The 13497-nt window shown below is 43.3% G+C and overlaps 1 long non-coding RNA gene across 4 annotated transcripts in view; it reads left to right on the forward strand.

Annotated features, from left to right (window-relative positions):
• Positions 1-13497, forward strand: part of LOC134965600 (uncharacterized) — a 101157-nt gene that overhangs the window by 46937 nt on the left and 40723 nt on the right. For 2 of the 4 annotated variants that reach the window (XR_010188459.1, XR_010188458.1), the window contains exon 5: positions 6845-7042. This is a non-coding gene — a long non-coding RNA (uncharacterized LOC134965600). Of the gene's footprint in view, positions 1-6844; positions 7059-13497 lie in introns of all 4 variants that reach the window. The other 2 variants (XR_010188457.1, XR_010188460.1) reach the window with 1 other exon arrangement.

A 13497-nucleotide genomic window follows, 5' to 3' on the forward strand; every position in this document is an offset into this window, starting at 1 on the left:
CAGGCAATAACAAGAATGTACAGAGACGTCAGAAAAAGTGTCCTCAGTGTCCTAAAAAATGCAGTTGTACCCACTGTTCACTTAATCACAGACATGTAGACAAGTGGAACAGGACAGGCTAAGGACTATATGACTGTGACAGCCCACTGGGTAGATGTCTTGCCTCCTGCAGCAACAACAGCAGCGGCACCAATAGCAGCATCTCGCAAACACCAATCCATTCCTAGGCAGGATATGCTATGTATCACCGATGTCCATAAGAGACACACTGCTGAAATCCTCTTATGGAAACTGAGGGACATCATCGCACAATGCCTTACCCCATTTAGACTCTCCTGGCGATTTGTGATATCAGACAATGCCACCAATATTGTGCATGCATTACATTTGGGCAAATTCCAGCCTTCCCATGTTTTGCACATACAATTAATTTGGTAGTGCAGATTTTTTTGAAAAATGACAGGGGCGTGCAGGAGATGTTGGTGGGCCAAAAAATTGTGGGACACTTTCGACATTCAGCCACCACGTGCCAAAGACTGAATCGCCTGCAAACACTCCTGAACCTGCCCTGCTATCACCTGAATAAAGGGGTGGTAACGAGGTGGAATTCAACACTCTATATGCCTCAGAGGATGGAGGAATCCGCAAAAGGCCATTCAAGCCTATACATCCACCACCGATATAGGCAAAGGAAGGGAATGAACCTGACTCAAGTGCAGTGGAGAATAATTTCCGTCTTGTGTAAGGTTCTCCAACCCTTTGAACTTGCCACACGTGCCTCCAGAAAGTACACAGGGACCTGCGATGGTAGATTCCAGTGGGGACAAAGTAATACACTGTGAGGAGGTGATGTACACACTGAAAGGGGTGAGTAATTTGAGGATGAGGTCAACATATTGCATCTGTAGAGCCAGTTTGTGCAAGGAGAGATTGATTGCTTCTTTTTTGGTGGGGGCCCAAACAAACCAGTCATTTCAGCCACAGTCATGTGGTAGACCCTGTCACTGAAATGATTGGTTTGTTAAAGTGTGCATGTCCTGTTTATACAACATAAGGGTGGGTAAGTTTGGATGGGAGGGTCCAAGGACAATTCCATCATGCACCTCTTTTTCTTTGCATCATGTGCTGTTTGGGTACTAATTTTTTAAAGTGCCATCCTGACTGACACTGCCGTACAAGTCCAGGGGTACTGCCGTATAAGTCCAGGGGTACTGACATATAAGTCCAGTCAAGTGGTGCTGTCTTTTGCTGCATTAGTCCAGTGATGGTGTCTTGTGCTACCATAAGTCCAATGGTGGTGTCCTGTACTGATTATTATTTACTCCAAATAAAATGGTTATATAAATTACTTATATTATTATCCAAATAATTTTTACAGGGTTTGCCCTGTGTGTTGTAGGGGTATGCTCACCTGTGCTGCATATTATTATAATAGCTCCAAATAAAACGGTGGTTATTATTATCCAAATTAATTTTACAGGCTTTGCCATGTGTGTCTATGTGGTTTAGGGGTACGCACTACTGTGTCAACAATATTGTGCATGTATTACATCTGGGCAAATTCCAGCACGTGCCATGTTGTTTGTGCCGCACACTTGTGTCACTTACTGTAGCTTAGTCATACAGCTACCTCATTGCACCTCTTTTATTTCTTTGCATGGTGTGCTGTTTTGGGCCTAGTTTTTTTAAGTGCCATACTGTCTGCAACTGCAGTGCTACTCCTAAATGGGCCAGGTCTTTGTGCCACACACTTGTGTCACTTAGCTTAGTCATGCAGCTACCTCATTGCACCTCTTTTACTTCTTTGCATGATGTGCTGTTTGGGGCCTAGTTTTTTAAGTGCCATCCTGTCTGCAACTGCAGTGCCACTCCTAGATGGGCCAGGTTTTTTGCCACACACTTGTGTCGCTTAGCTTAGTCATACAGCCACCTCAGTGTAACCTTTTGGCCTAAAAACAATATTGTGAGGCGTTCAGAATAGACTGAAATGAGTGGAAATGAATGTTATTGGGTTTAATAATACCATAGGATCAAAATAACCCACCAAATTCTGTGATTTTAGCCATTTTTATGTTTTTTTCCCAAAAAATCATCCAGATCCAAAACCAAAATCAAAACACGAAAGGGTGGTTTTGGCAAAACCATTCCAGAACCAAAACACGAGCATGGAACCAGAACCAAAACACAAAATACTAAAAGTGCCCATCGCATATCTCTAGTGTAAAAGGACTTTTGCATTTTCTGCAGCATGCAGTTTTCTATCTGCCAGTACTTTTTAAACCAGACTATGGTGGTCATTCCGACCCGTTCACAAGCAGCTGTTCTTTGTTCTGGTGTGAACGGGTCAGGACTGCGGCTGCGCGGTGCCCGCAATGCGCACGCGTGTCATTGCCTAGCGACAATCATCGTCGGGCAGCGTTGCTACTTCACTGAAAGTGATCGTAGCAGTGATCGCAAGAAGATTGATGGCAGGGAGGCATTCCGGGGTGTCTACTCACTGTTTTCCAGGTGTGGAGATACGAAAGCAGGCGTGTCCAGGCATTTGGAGGGTGGATGTCTGACGTCAATCCCGGGACCTTCGTCGCTGTATCCGTTGCACAGGGTAAGTAGGACCCTGACCCTGATCTTGTTTTGCAGGAAACTTTTTTAGCATAGCTGGGCTACACAAGCGATTGTAGCCCTGATATGCTAAAATATACTCCCTCATAGAGTCAATTTGATCGCATGAGCAGCAAAAAGTTGCTATTTGCGATCAACTCGGAACGACCACCCATACCGGTTTGGCAGATCACAAAATTTTTCTAATCTTCACCTTTTGGGGTTTAAAGTATAATCTAAGATCAGGTCTTTCAGAATGTCAAAGTAACGTGTTGCGCATTATCAACATTGAGCATTATTCCTTTAACTTTTAAACTGGTCTTTCCATTGTTTATATGATAGCCATATGATTTGGGGTCTGATGAGACAAACTAAGTTATATGAATCCCAGGTGATAGTTCACTAGTAAGCTCACCTAGATAATCACCCAGTGACGGATTCCAATCACCGTTTCTGCTGACAAAAATCAAAGTCTGTATCATGGTTTAAAGACAATGATCTTGTAATCTGGGTTCAGTATGATTTCCCGATGGACAGGATGCCAATGGTTAGAATACCAACAGTGACATCCCATCCATCAGAATCCCGACAGGCCCCTATAAGGTACCCTAACCCTCCCATGCCCCCTACCCTAACCTTAATCCTCCGTTGTGTGTTCCTAACCCTAACCCTCCCTGGTTATGCCTAACCCTAACCCTCCTGAGTGGTGCCTAACCCTAACCTTCCCTTTCCCACTGCCTAAACATAACTCTACTTACTTGATGCCTAACCCTAACCTCCCCTTCTATGTGCCTGACCCTAAGCCTCCCTCACCAGTCCCTAACACTAACCTTCCCGGACCTGCACACTAACCCTAACCCCTGGGAAAGGTTAGGGTAAGGCACACACAAGGGAGGGTTAGGGTAAGGAGCAGGGGAGGGTTAGGGTAATTTAGAGGGTCCTGTCGGGATTCTGATGGATGGGATGTCACTGTCGGTATTCAGACCATTGGAATCCTGTCCAAAGGGAATTCATACTGAACCCAGATTACAAGATTGTTGCCTCTACCATGATACAGACTGTGATATTTGTCAGCACTGCGTCCTGCTGCCAGGACAATTGGAATGCTGGCTGTTTGTGTTTAGACACCAGTATCCCAAGCGGTGTCAGTCTATTAGATGCCAGGATTTCGGCATCCTTCATGAACTGGGCATCAGCATTTCGACCGCCGAGGTCCTGTCCATTGGAAAGCTAAAGCCCCATACACATTAGATGAGAAATTGAAAGATCTCGTTCAGAAGTGCTGATCTGATTGAGATCTTTCACAATCTCGACCAGTGTGTTTACTCAATGTCATTTACGATGCTCGCTCCTGTGCATCGTTAATGACCACCTCCCTCATCTGAACATGTACAGACAAGGGAGGACTTCGTCAATGACAGCCATGCTGCAGATGCAGAATGGCCATCATTCTCCTCTCTGCCCCCCCGCCGTTGCTCCCTTTCCTGCCGGCATTGGCAAGTGTGTATGCACTTGCCGATGCTGGGTACCCGCTGCCACCAATATTGGCATTGGTGGGGACCGGCTAATGTGTATGGAGCTTAACTGCTTCCCTGTAATCTATACCAGTGGTTCTCAACTGCAGTCCTTAAGTACCCCCAACAGTACATGTTTTCCAGGTCTCCTCACATGATTGCAAGTGAAATAATTTGCTCCACCTGTGGGTCTTTTAAAATGTGTCAGTGAGTAATGAATACACTTTTGCACCTGCTAGGTGACCTGGAAAACATGAACTGTTGGGGGTACTTGAGGACCGAGGTTGAGAACCACTGATCTATACAATAGTAGGATGTACAATTCAATATGGGTATATGCTGTTGTTATTGCTACTATGAAGATATTGTCATTGTATAATTTGGTGTAAGATATTTTGCATACTTCCAATTCACCATCATCATCTGTGAAGTCTAAAGCAGAAACTAGACATGAGCTGGGCATGTTACTTCGTTGAAAATAAATTTTGAAATTTGTCTTTTTAGGGGATGATTTCTATGTGATCGGGTCGTAAAGACACACCTCAATTTTATTGATAGTAATCTCTATATACGCTTGGCATTTCTAAGAGGCTACATGATCCATAATGTCTGGCTGTGCTGGTGAATATGTTGGTGCAATATTGTCTGTCTGTGTTGGCTCATGATCTATTCCTTGCACTGACTCCCATGCTAAGCTGTCATTCTGTTCACTAGCACAATTACCCAATAGCGATCCCTTACCATTACATTTTCTGTTTTTTAATAACATAGCTATTGATCATTTTGCATTCAATTTCCTGTATGAATTTTTACATGGCAATTTTTAAAATACATCACTTTTTAATAGTTTTCAATGTTTGCAGAATGGCAATACACATTTCAATCCATGACCCGTCATATGTAGCCATTTCTATTCTTCACTGAAGTGATTTATATTTTCCTTTACAATTGCCAATGTTTTGTCAGAGTGGTCTCTGATTATTGATGTTGCATCAATTATCATGATGGTCTATTACCACTGTGCATTAACATCTTCATGAGCGCTGACATGGTTTTAATTAGCTCCATGAACATGATATTTTTCCAAAGTCTACCCATCAAAGCATTATATTGTATAGTATTTTCACCTCTTTGTCTGTGTATTCGGATTTTTGTCATCTGTTCACTACATCAGATGTTGTTGCATCAGTATCAGAAGGCATAACTACATCAGCTGACGTAGTTGCATCAGCACCAGCTGTAACAACATTGGATGCCTCTGGAACAACATCTTCTGTTACTGCAGAAGTGTAATCTGCTGACTCCATATAACACAGGGTATTCTATGTTTCTGAATCATTTTGTATACTATGTGTATAAAACTCTTGTTGCCGCATTTCTGTTATCATTATAGGACTAGACTGTGTGTCCGGGATTATAATAATGGGGGTCATTCTGATCTGTTTGCTTGCTGCTGTTTATCGCAGCCGAGCAAACAGGTCTCTACTGCGCATGCGCTGATGTCGTAGTTCACCGGTGCATGCCAGATGGCCGAAGGCTGTAGCAGGGCTGCAATCGCCTCTGCCTGATTGACAGGCAGAGGTAGTCGCTGGGCAGGAGGGGGCAGAACGGCGGCATTTGGCCGCCATTTCGTAGGCGCGGTCCGGCCAATGCAGGTGTTGCCGGACCGAACAGCGGGTGGGCCGCAGTGGCTGCTTGACATCACATGCAGCCGCTGCAGCCAGCGGCAGTGACAAGCAACTCCCGGCCAGCCGCAGGAGCTTGCCTGGCCGGGAGTTACTCCTGAAATACAAAAGCATCACCGCTGTGCAATGCTTTTGTATTTGTGCGGGGGGTGGTGGCACTGACATGCGGGGCGGACTAGTCCTGTGCTGGGCAGGGAAGATGATCATAGCTGTGCTAAATTTATCACAGCTATGATCAACTCTGAATGACCCCCAATGTCATGTTGTGGTTAAGGTTAGTAAGCATCAGGGACAGATTAGTCAGCTTGTGCTTCTAACCTTAAGTAGGCTCCAGTCACCGGCACCTACTACGGACCCCACTGCAGTTATAACTGCATGGACCCAGCCCACTTAATTGTGCAAAAAAAGAGCTTTTGCATTATTTTACACTAACCACATTTTTTCCATAGGTATTGCATTTTAAATGAAGCACTCCGTATTGGTTATTTTACATTTATTATTATTGTAGGAGCTGCTACACATTTATATATTCAATAGCACGGATTCTACCTTGTTCCAACTTGCTACATCAGCATCTGTAATAATTATAATGGTATAAATTAGCTATTCAACAGTATGATTTACATTCACATTTTGCATAGTGGGAAAAAAATGTTTTAGATCAGCGCCTTGAGTCTTATTGGTGAAGAATCACTATATACATAAAACTATTATTATTATTATTATTATTATTATTATTATCATATAATGTTGTTTGATTAACTTACCTTGTATAAAAAGTGGTTGAACCAGTTCTGGCATGTAGATTTGCAAAGGTGGTAAATTTAGAACATCCGTTAAGAAACCCTCTATGGCGCTATCTGCATTTGGACTTGTCAGATTATCTGTTGATCACAGAACTTGTATACAGTAGTTACTCTATTTTAAAAAGTTAAAAACATTTTTATATCCCTACAACTATTTTGCAATCCTGACTATTCGCCATATGCTGGATATGTGTATTGGAATGTTGAAATACTGTATCTTACATTTTTGTTTTTTTGCAAGGCAAAGTGGGCCCTCTGAACTCTGGCATCTGAGCCCCGATATCTGGATAGGCTCGAAGCTGCGGACTGGATTTCCAGACTCCCAAATCATCATCTGCTGTGACCAGGCTGACACTGCTGCCTGCTGGGCCTGACTGACCCCTTGCTGTCTGCCGCTTACCTGAGATGGCTCCTCTGTCATTGGGGTCTGCCTGTGGAGGTTGGTGTCCCTGCAGGTACCCCTGTTGCTGTCCATTGGTGTGTTTATTCTTTGGGAGTGTCTTTGGGAGTGCCTCTGATCAGCATTCTGTGCATCTCTATCCTCATCTGAGAGTTCCCTGTGTGGTAGCTATGGAGGTCCACCTTAAAAGTTTGCTAGGGTCCTCCAAGCCTCTAATTACACCACTGGCATAAAGATGCAGTCATGTTGCACAAAAATATGCATTCACAACTGCAGAGAAGATAGGTGGAAACCCCCTACAATGAGTCCAATAGATGTTAAGAATTATATATGAAAACAGTACTGGGACTAGAGATCAAAATTGCTACCATACTGCCAGTCTATATGGGACAGTCACCCATCAAGTATTTAGAATAATAGTGACGGAAGACAGTGCAGTGTTGTTAACTAGTGAATATATCAATATCACCCCAAAAAATTACCGATATATATTGACTACATAAATTTCTATAGCAAAAACATTAGCAATTATGCATTGATACGTCATTAAAAAACAATGAGTTCCATATACAGTAGGACCACTTAGGCAGATTACCTATAGAATATGATCATTTTTATAAAATGAAACAATAAATATAAAATAGTTGAGTTATTACTAATAAATGAAGAATAATGGGGCACATGGATTATACTGGATATGAAATCCAGAGTGGAGTGAGTATCTCCAAATCAGTTGTATTTCCAGGAAAAGTATCTCCCTAAATTGTATGAAGAGGCACGGTTAGAGATATCCAGATTAATAGTAGCCTTTTCAATGCAACCTGTGCAGATTTACGGGATTAGGCATTTTATACTTTACTGGTGTGTTGCAGATGATGCGTGCCAAACAAATGCAGGATGAATTAATACCATATTCAATGCAAATTAACAGAAGGTGATGCAAGTGTGAATCCAAAGCAATTGCTGTGGCAATATCCATTGTGTTGGATTAATGTACTGTACATAAAATGAGTGTTCCATATATTTCCAAGGTATACCCCAATGTTTAAAAGAACTTAATGCATTTCCCTGATAATATCAGTTTATTCATAGGCAAATGAAACTCAATATTCAGCAAATATAACAGCATTTATAATATTTGAAATTGCTCATTTACATGACACATTTGTAGAAGATAGTGAACCATCAATTGGGAAGTGATGTGGAATGCATTATGCTTTCCAAACCTCATTATATAGTATATAGGTTTTGATAGTGTGTTACAGCTTTCAACTGCAATCCCATTTGCAGTTACAATGGCTCTGGCATCTTACTTCCAGCAGTCATATTGTGCAGCCATAGACAGTCAATGATTATGCCTTTGTACCTAAGCTGCAGCTCAGAGATGCCGCCAGTTTGTGTCTCAACACAAAACCTGGCAGATGTGACATTTTGCATAAATTCATAAAGCCTTTGTGTGTAAAGTTGAAGCTTGGCATTAGCATACAGTACATCTTTGAATCAGGCCCATAGTAGATATGAGGGATGATAAATTAGCAGCAGTTTTTAAAAAGCTACAAAAGACTGGAAATGTATTATCCCTTTCACCTCACCCATTTACTACTACTGTATTTACTAGGTGTTTTCCGAGCCAACTGTCATACTAAGGGGTAAATTTACTAAGATTCAGGTTTCAGCCAGTTTCAATCTCGGCTGACATCGGACATTTTCTTCTGCAACTTTTTTAAAACAAATTTGGAAATTTACTAAGCTCCTGAGCAGTTTTTTATGGTACAGGGGAGTTTAGTAAAACACTACTAAACATGAAGGGATGAAGCCTGGCCAGATCAATTAGATCCGTGGAGGGCTTCGTTGTGCTAAATATTGATACAGTTAAAAAAAATTAAAAACTGTGTGGGGCCCCACTCCTAAACATAACCAGCCCTGGGCTACTTGAGCCGGTATTGGTTTTTAAAATATGGGGGTGAAAGGACACAGATTTACCCCATATATTTTAATCCAGCACCAGGCTCCACTAGTCAATAAGATAATGCCACAGACAGGAGACACATTTATATCAATCTCTGCGGCCAAGGCAATACCTCCCCCCCCCCTCCCCCAACTAGTCAAACTGGCCAGGGTTTTCTAGGGGAGTGGAATCCCCCTAATAAAGGGGTCTCCCCTCCAGGTACTCAGGGGCCAGGGGTGAGACCCGAGGCTATCCCCAGCACGTGAAGGTGCTGGGTGTCATGCTGATAGCCATTGTGTTAAAACTGGGAAAAATTGTCTTTTACAGTGAAACTATTCTATTTATATTTCTTATTTAGAATAGCCCCTCACTTTATTGGACCTGATATTACTAGTATAACAATAAGAAATTATACGGCCCAGAGTGGGTGTTATTACAAGTTGCGTATCTCCCAGAGGCAATGGAGACGAGATCAGTATGAAATACCTACAATCGAAATCCCGACAACAATTGACCGACAGTCAAATTCCCGACAAGGTCAAAATCCCGACAAGGTCAAAATCCCAACATTTAAAATAACGACAAGGTCAAAATACCGACATTTAAAAAGGGTAAAAAAATACTGGCAGACCAGGAAGTTGACACAAATTTTTCATTGTTTTTTGCTACGTATGTTGACATAGGTTGACATGGACACCGTATTAGTGTACCACTCACCATGCTTTGGGCATGGTGCCTTGCTGCACTCAGCACACTATTATATTCCCCCTCAAGGTCCTCTGGGATGGTAAAGGATGAACAAGTTGGTTTCAACAAATAAATCATGAAAAACGCATGCAGACTTTTTGACCTGTCGACAATTTAAATGTCGGTATTTTGACCTTGACAGTATTTTAAATGTCGGTATTTTGACCATGTCGGTATTTTGACCTTGTTGGGATTTTAATCTTGTCGGTATTTTGTTTATATATGTGTATACAGGGTCGAGTCATGTTATTATGACCACCAGCTAATAGCCAGAGTAAGTGCCGTGTGCAGCACGGACAGCAGCTAGACGGGCTGAACTGTAATTTTAGACATACATCTGCTAGCCCCCAGGTTCATTTTGATGGTGAGCTGCTTCACTGCAGCATGTCGATTGGCCCTCACGCACCTTCGTAGCCGACGCTCACCTCTCACATTAATGCACATGGTGCCCCACAGTTTTCACATCGGTTATTTGCAATGGTGCTATTTGTCCTGTCACGATACACCTTCACCACAGCAGCACGCAGACAGATCACAAACTGCACTGTGTCAGATATACTGCCACCTTTGGCCCAAAAGCCGATAATCAGCCCTTTTTGCAACTCGGATAAATTGGCCCTTTGTAATCATGACAGCAACAAGTGATACATGTGCAGACGGCCTATAGCACACTTTATATACCCACCAATCCAGTGCACCACATGTGACGTATTCCATGGACTACGCCCTGCCAATGTCAAATGTGGGAGGTGTTCATAATAATGTGACTTGTCTGTGTAAATGTATATATATATATATATATATATATATATATATATATATATATATATATATATATATTTACACACATACACACACTCACACACACACACACACACACACACACACACACACACGATGTCTGTTTTCCCTTTTTTTAAAGGGGTAGAGTGGAACCAAACTCCAACTTGCCTCCTGGCGATTAGGATGAACTTATGCCCCTGCAGAGGCTGGAGCTCAAAAATCAAATGCAGGTCATTGTATCAGAGGCTGGAGCTCAGGAAACTGGGAACCACTTCTGCCACAGGGGACCAGGAGTCCTAGGAGACTTACTGTACTGCATTATCTATTATCATGTAGTGTTCAGGTCTTATAGCTGATGCTTCTTGGTGTGCCAGGGGAAACTTTGTATTTATATTTTTTTGTTTAGAATAACCCCTCACTTTCTTGCACCTGATATTACTAAATTGATTGTGAAGCTTTTATTTTGCTGTTCTGAGAGGCAGAGATGGGACCAGCATTTGGAGGGCATGCTGGTGCCATTTGGATGATCATGGGGAGATTCCAGGTGTGTTGGCTCTCAATTTAGATATATTTTTGTATGTGTTTTTATCATGTGGCATAACAATAAGAAATTTTATGGCTCAGAGTTGGTGTATTTACAATATCATGTAGCATTAGGGACCACCAGTATCAGAGAAGCCTTGCTGAGGCCTGGTGGCTTATCCATATCTTTTCAAATATGTATGTACAGACATCTAGCTTCCCTGCACATCAAACAGCTCTTCTAGTCACGTCAAGCCATGGTGTGACTTGGTAACGCTGAGCGTCTTTTTATGTGACTTTTATAGGGCACATATGCAGCTTTTGTTAATTAAACCGATATGCAGCATGCACAGATGTTAAAGTTAGCCGGAATGGGGTGGAACTGCATTTCGTCAGTTCCAATAAGAGACGGAATGCAGTTCCACCTACTCCAGCTCACCTAACCCAGAATGTGAGCCCGTAGCCAAATAGCGTTCTGTTACCAGCGGGCGCCGGCACCTTCCCCTCAGTGGCAGCTTGAGCTCACTCCTGAGATCCGGCTTCCAGCTGTGTGTGGCTGTGCGGCACTATGGGAGAGACATCATGATGTCTCTCCCATAGATCCAAGTAGTGGGTGGCCAGGCAGAGGTCAGTGGTCCGGAAGCAGGAGCAGGGCTGGTGAGTATTGTGTTTTGTTTTTGTGTGTGTGTGAAGTGCACTACTAGGGGGCATCTTCTGCTGGGGGCATATTCTACTGGGTGAATCTATACTAGGGGCAACTTCTACTTGGGGCAGCTTCTACTGGGGGCATCTTTACTGGGGAATAACTACTGGGGGCATAACAACAGGGGACAACTCTACTGGGGCAGCTTAAACTGGGACCAGCTTCTACTGGGTGCATCTATACTGGGACACAACTACTGCAGGTAACTGTACTGGGGGCAGCTTCTACTGGGGGGTAACTATATTGGGACAGCTTCTACTGGGGGCGTCTGTACTGGGTGCATATATACTGGGGCATAACTACAGAAACATTGCTACAGGGGACAACTGTACTGGGGGCAGCCTATACTAGGGGGCAGTTTCTACTGGGGGCATCTATACTGGGGCATAACTACATGGGCATAACTGTAGGGGACAACTTCTACTGGGGGCAGCTTCTACTGGGGGCATCATTACTGGGGACATAACTATAGAAGCATCTGTAATGGGGCAACTGTACTGGGGCAACTCTACTGATGGCATCTGTACTGAGGACAACTCAATATGGGGCAATGCTACAGGGGGCTGCTGTACTGAGGGTATCTGATTCTGTACTGGGGCATCTGTACTAGGGGCATCTGAACTGTGAGCATCTGTTCTGGGACATAACTACAGGGGGCATAACTACAGGGGGCATCTCTACAGGGGGCATAACTATGGGGGACATAACTATAGGGGCATTACTACTAGGGGCTATACTACACAGGGCAGTACCACTGGGGGTATATCTACTGGGGGCAATACTAATGAGGGTATTGCATAGGGGGCACTTAATAAAGGGCATCACTCCTGGGGACATAAGGGCACTACTACTGGGAGCACTGTATAAGGGGCACCAATAATTTGGGCTTTACATAAGGGGAACTACAACTGTGGGCACTACCACTACAGTGGGCATTGCATAAGGGGCACTACTACTGAGGGCATTGTATAAGGGATGCTACTGCTGTGGTCATGTTGGGTGACCATGCCCCTTTATGTTTTAAGAACATGCCCATTGTTTGTGGTGCTCGCCTACGGTGCACTCAATGCCTTTAGGGCTGGGGTGGTGGTGGTGGGGAGGGGGGGTGCTTTCCACCACCTCTTCAAGACCACTTTACGCACTGAGCATGCCTATATTCCATCTGCGACCGTACTCATTATGTTACATTTTCCTAGACTTGTGTGTTATTATTATTGGGTATTTATTGTGAAACAAGGTTTTATATGTATAAACATCTCCTCTTCATATAGATTCTACCATACATTTTGAATTCTGAGTATATTGAAGTACATTTTTCTTGGTTTTCAGCGCCAACCCCTTACACCACTTCCTTTTTTCCAATAGTGGCCGCTTTGTGACAAGGGTATTACTACCCTGTTCAATGTCAGCAGCCAGTCAGGGAAGGCCCAGACTGTCAGAAGGCATCCTACAGACCATGTAGAAGAGTTAGAGCTGATTTTTGTTGAAACATAACGTGACAGTAAAAATACTGGTGGCTGACATACAGAATTGTGGTAAATTATCAGCCAACATAAAGTTAATAGCATACTCCTGTCAGACTTGGTTTTGTCTGTGTCCCCGGAGGGGGCGCTAGTGGGTCAGTGGAGGTGGATGGGAGAAAACGAGGAGGCTGGATTATGTTTCTGCGCATGAGCGCAATGATATTTATTAAACAGATGGTTCACAAAACGGCAGCAGAAAATAACAGTAGGAAATGCAAATGTCAATTGTACAGCGTGGCAGCTGAAAGTCTATGGTAACAGAATGAAT

This window comes from Pseudophryne corroboree, chromosome 10 (genome assembly GCF_028390025.1).
Source record: "Pseudophryne corroboree isolate aPseCor3 chromosome 10, aPseCor3.hap2, whole genome shotgun sequence".
Lineage (NCBI taxonomy): Eukaryota > Metazoa > Chordata > Amphibia > Anura > Myobatrachidae > Pseudophryne > Pseudophryne corroboree.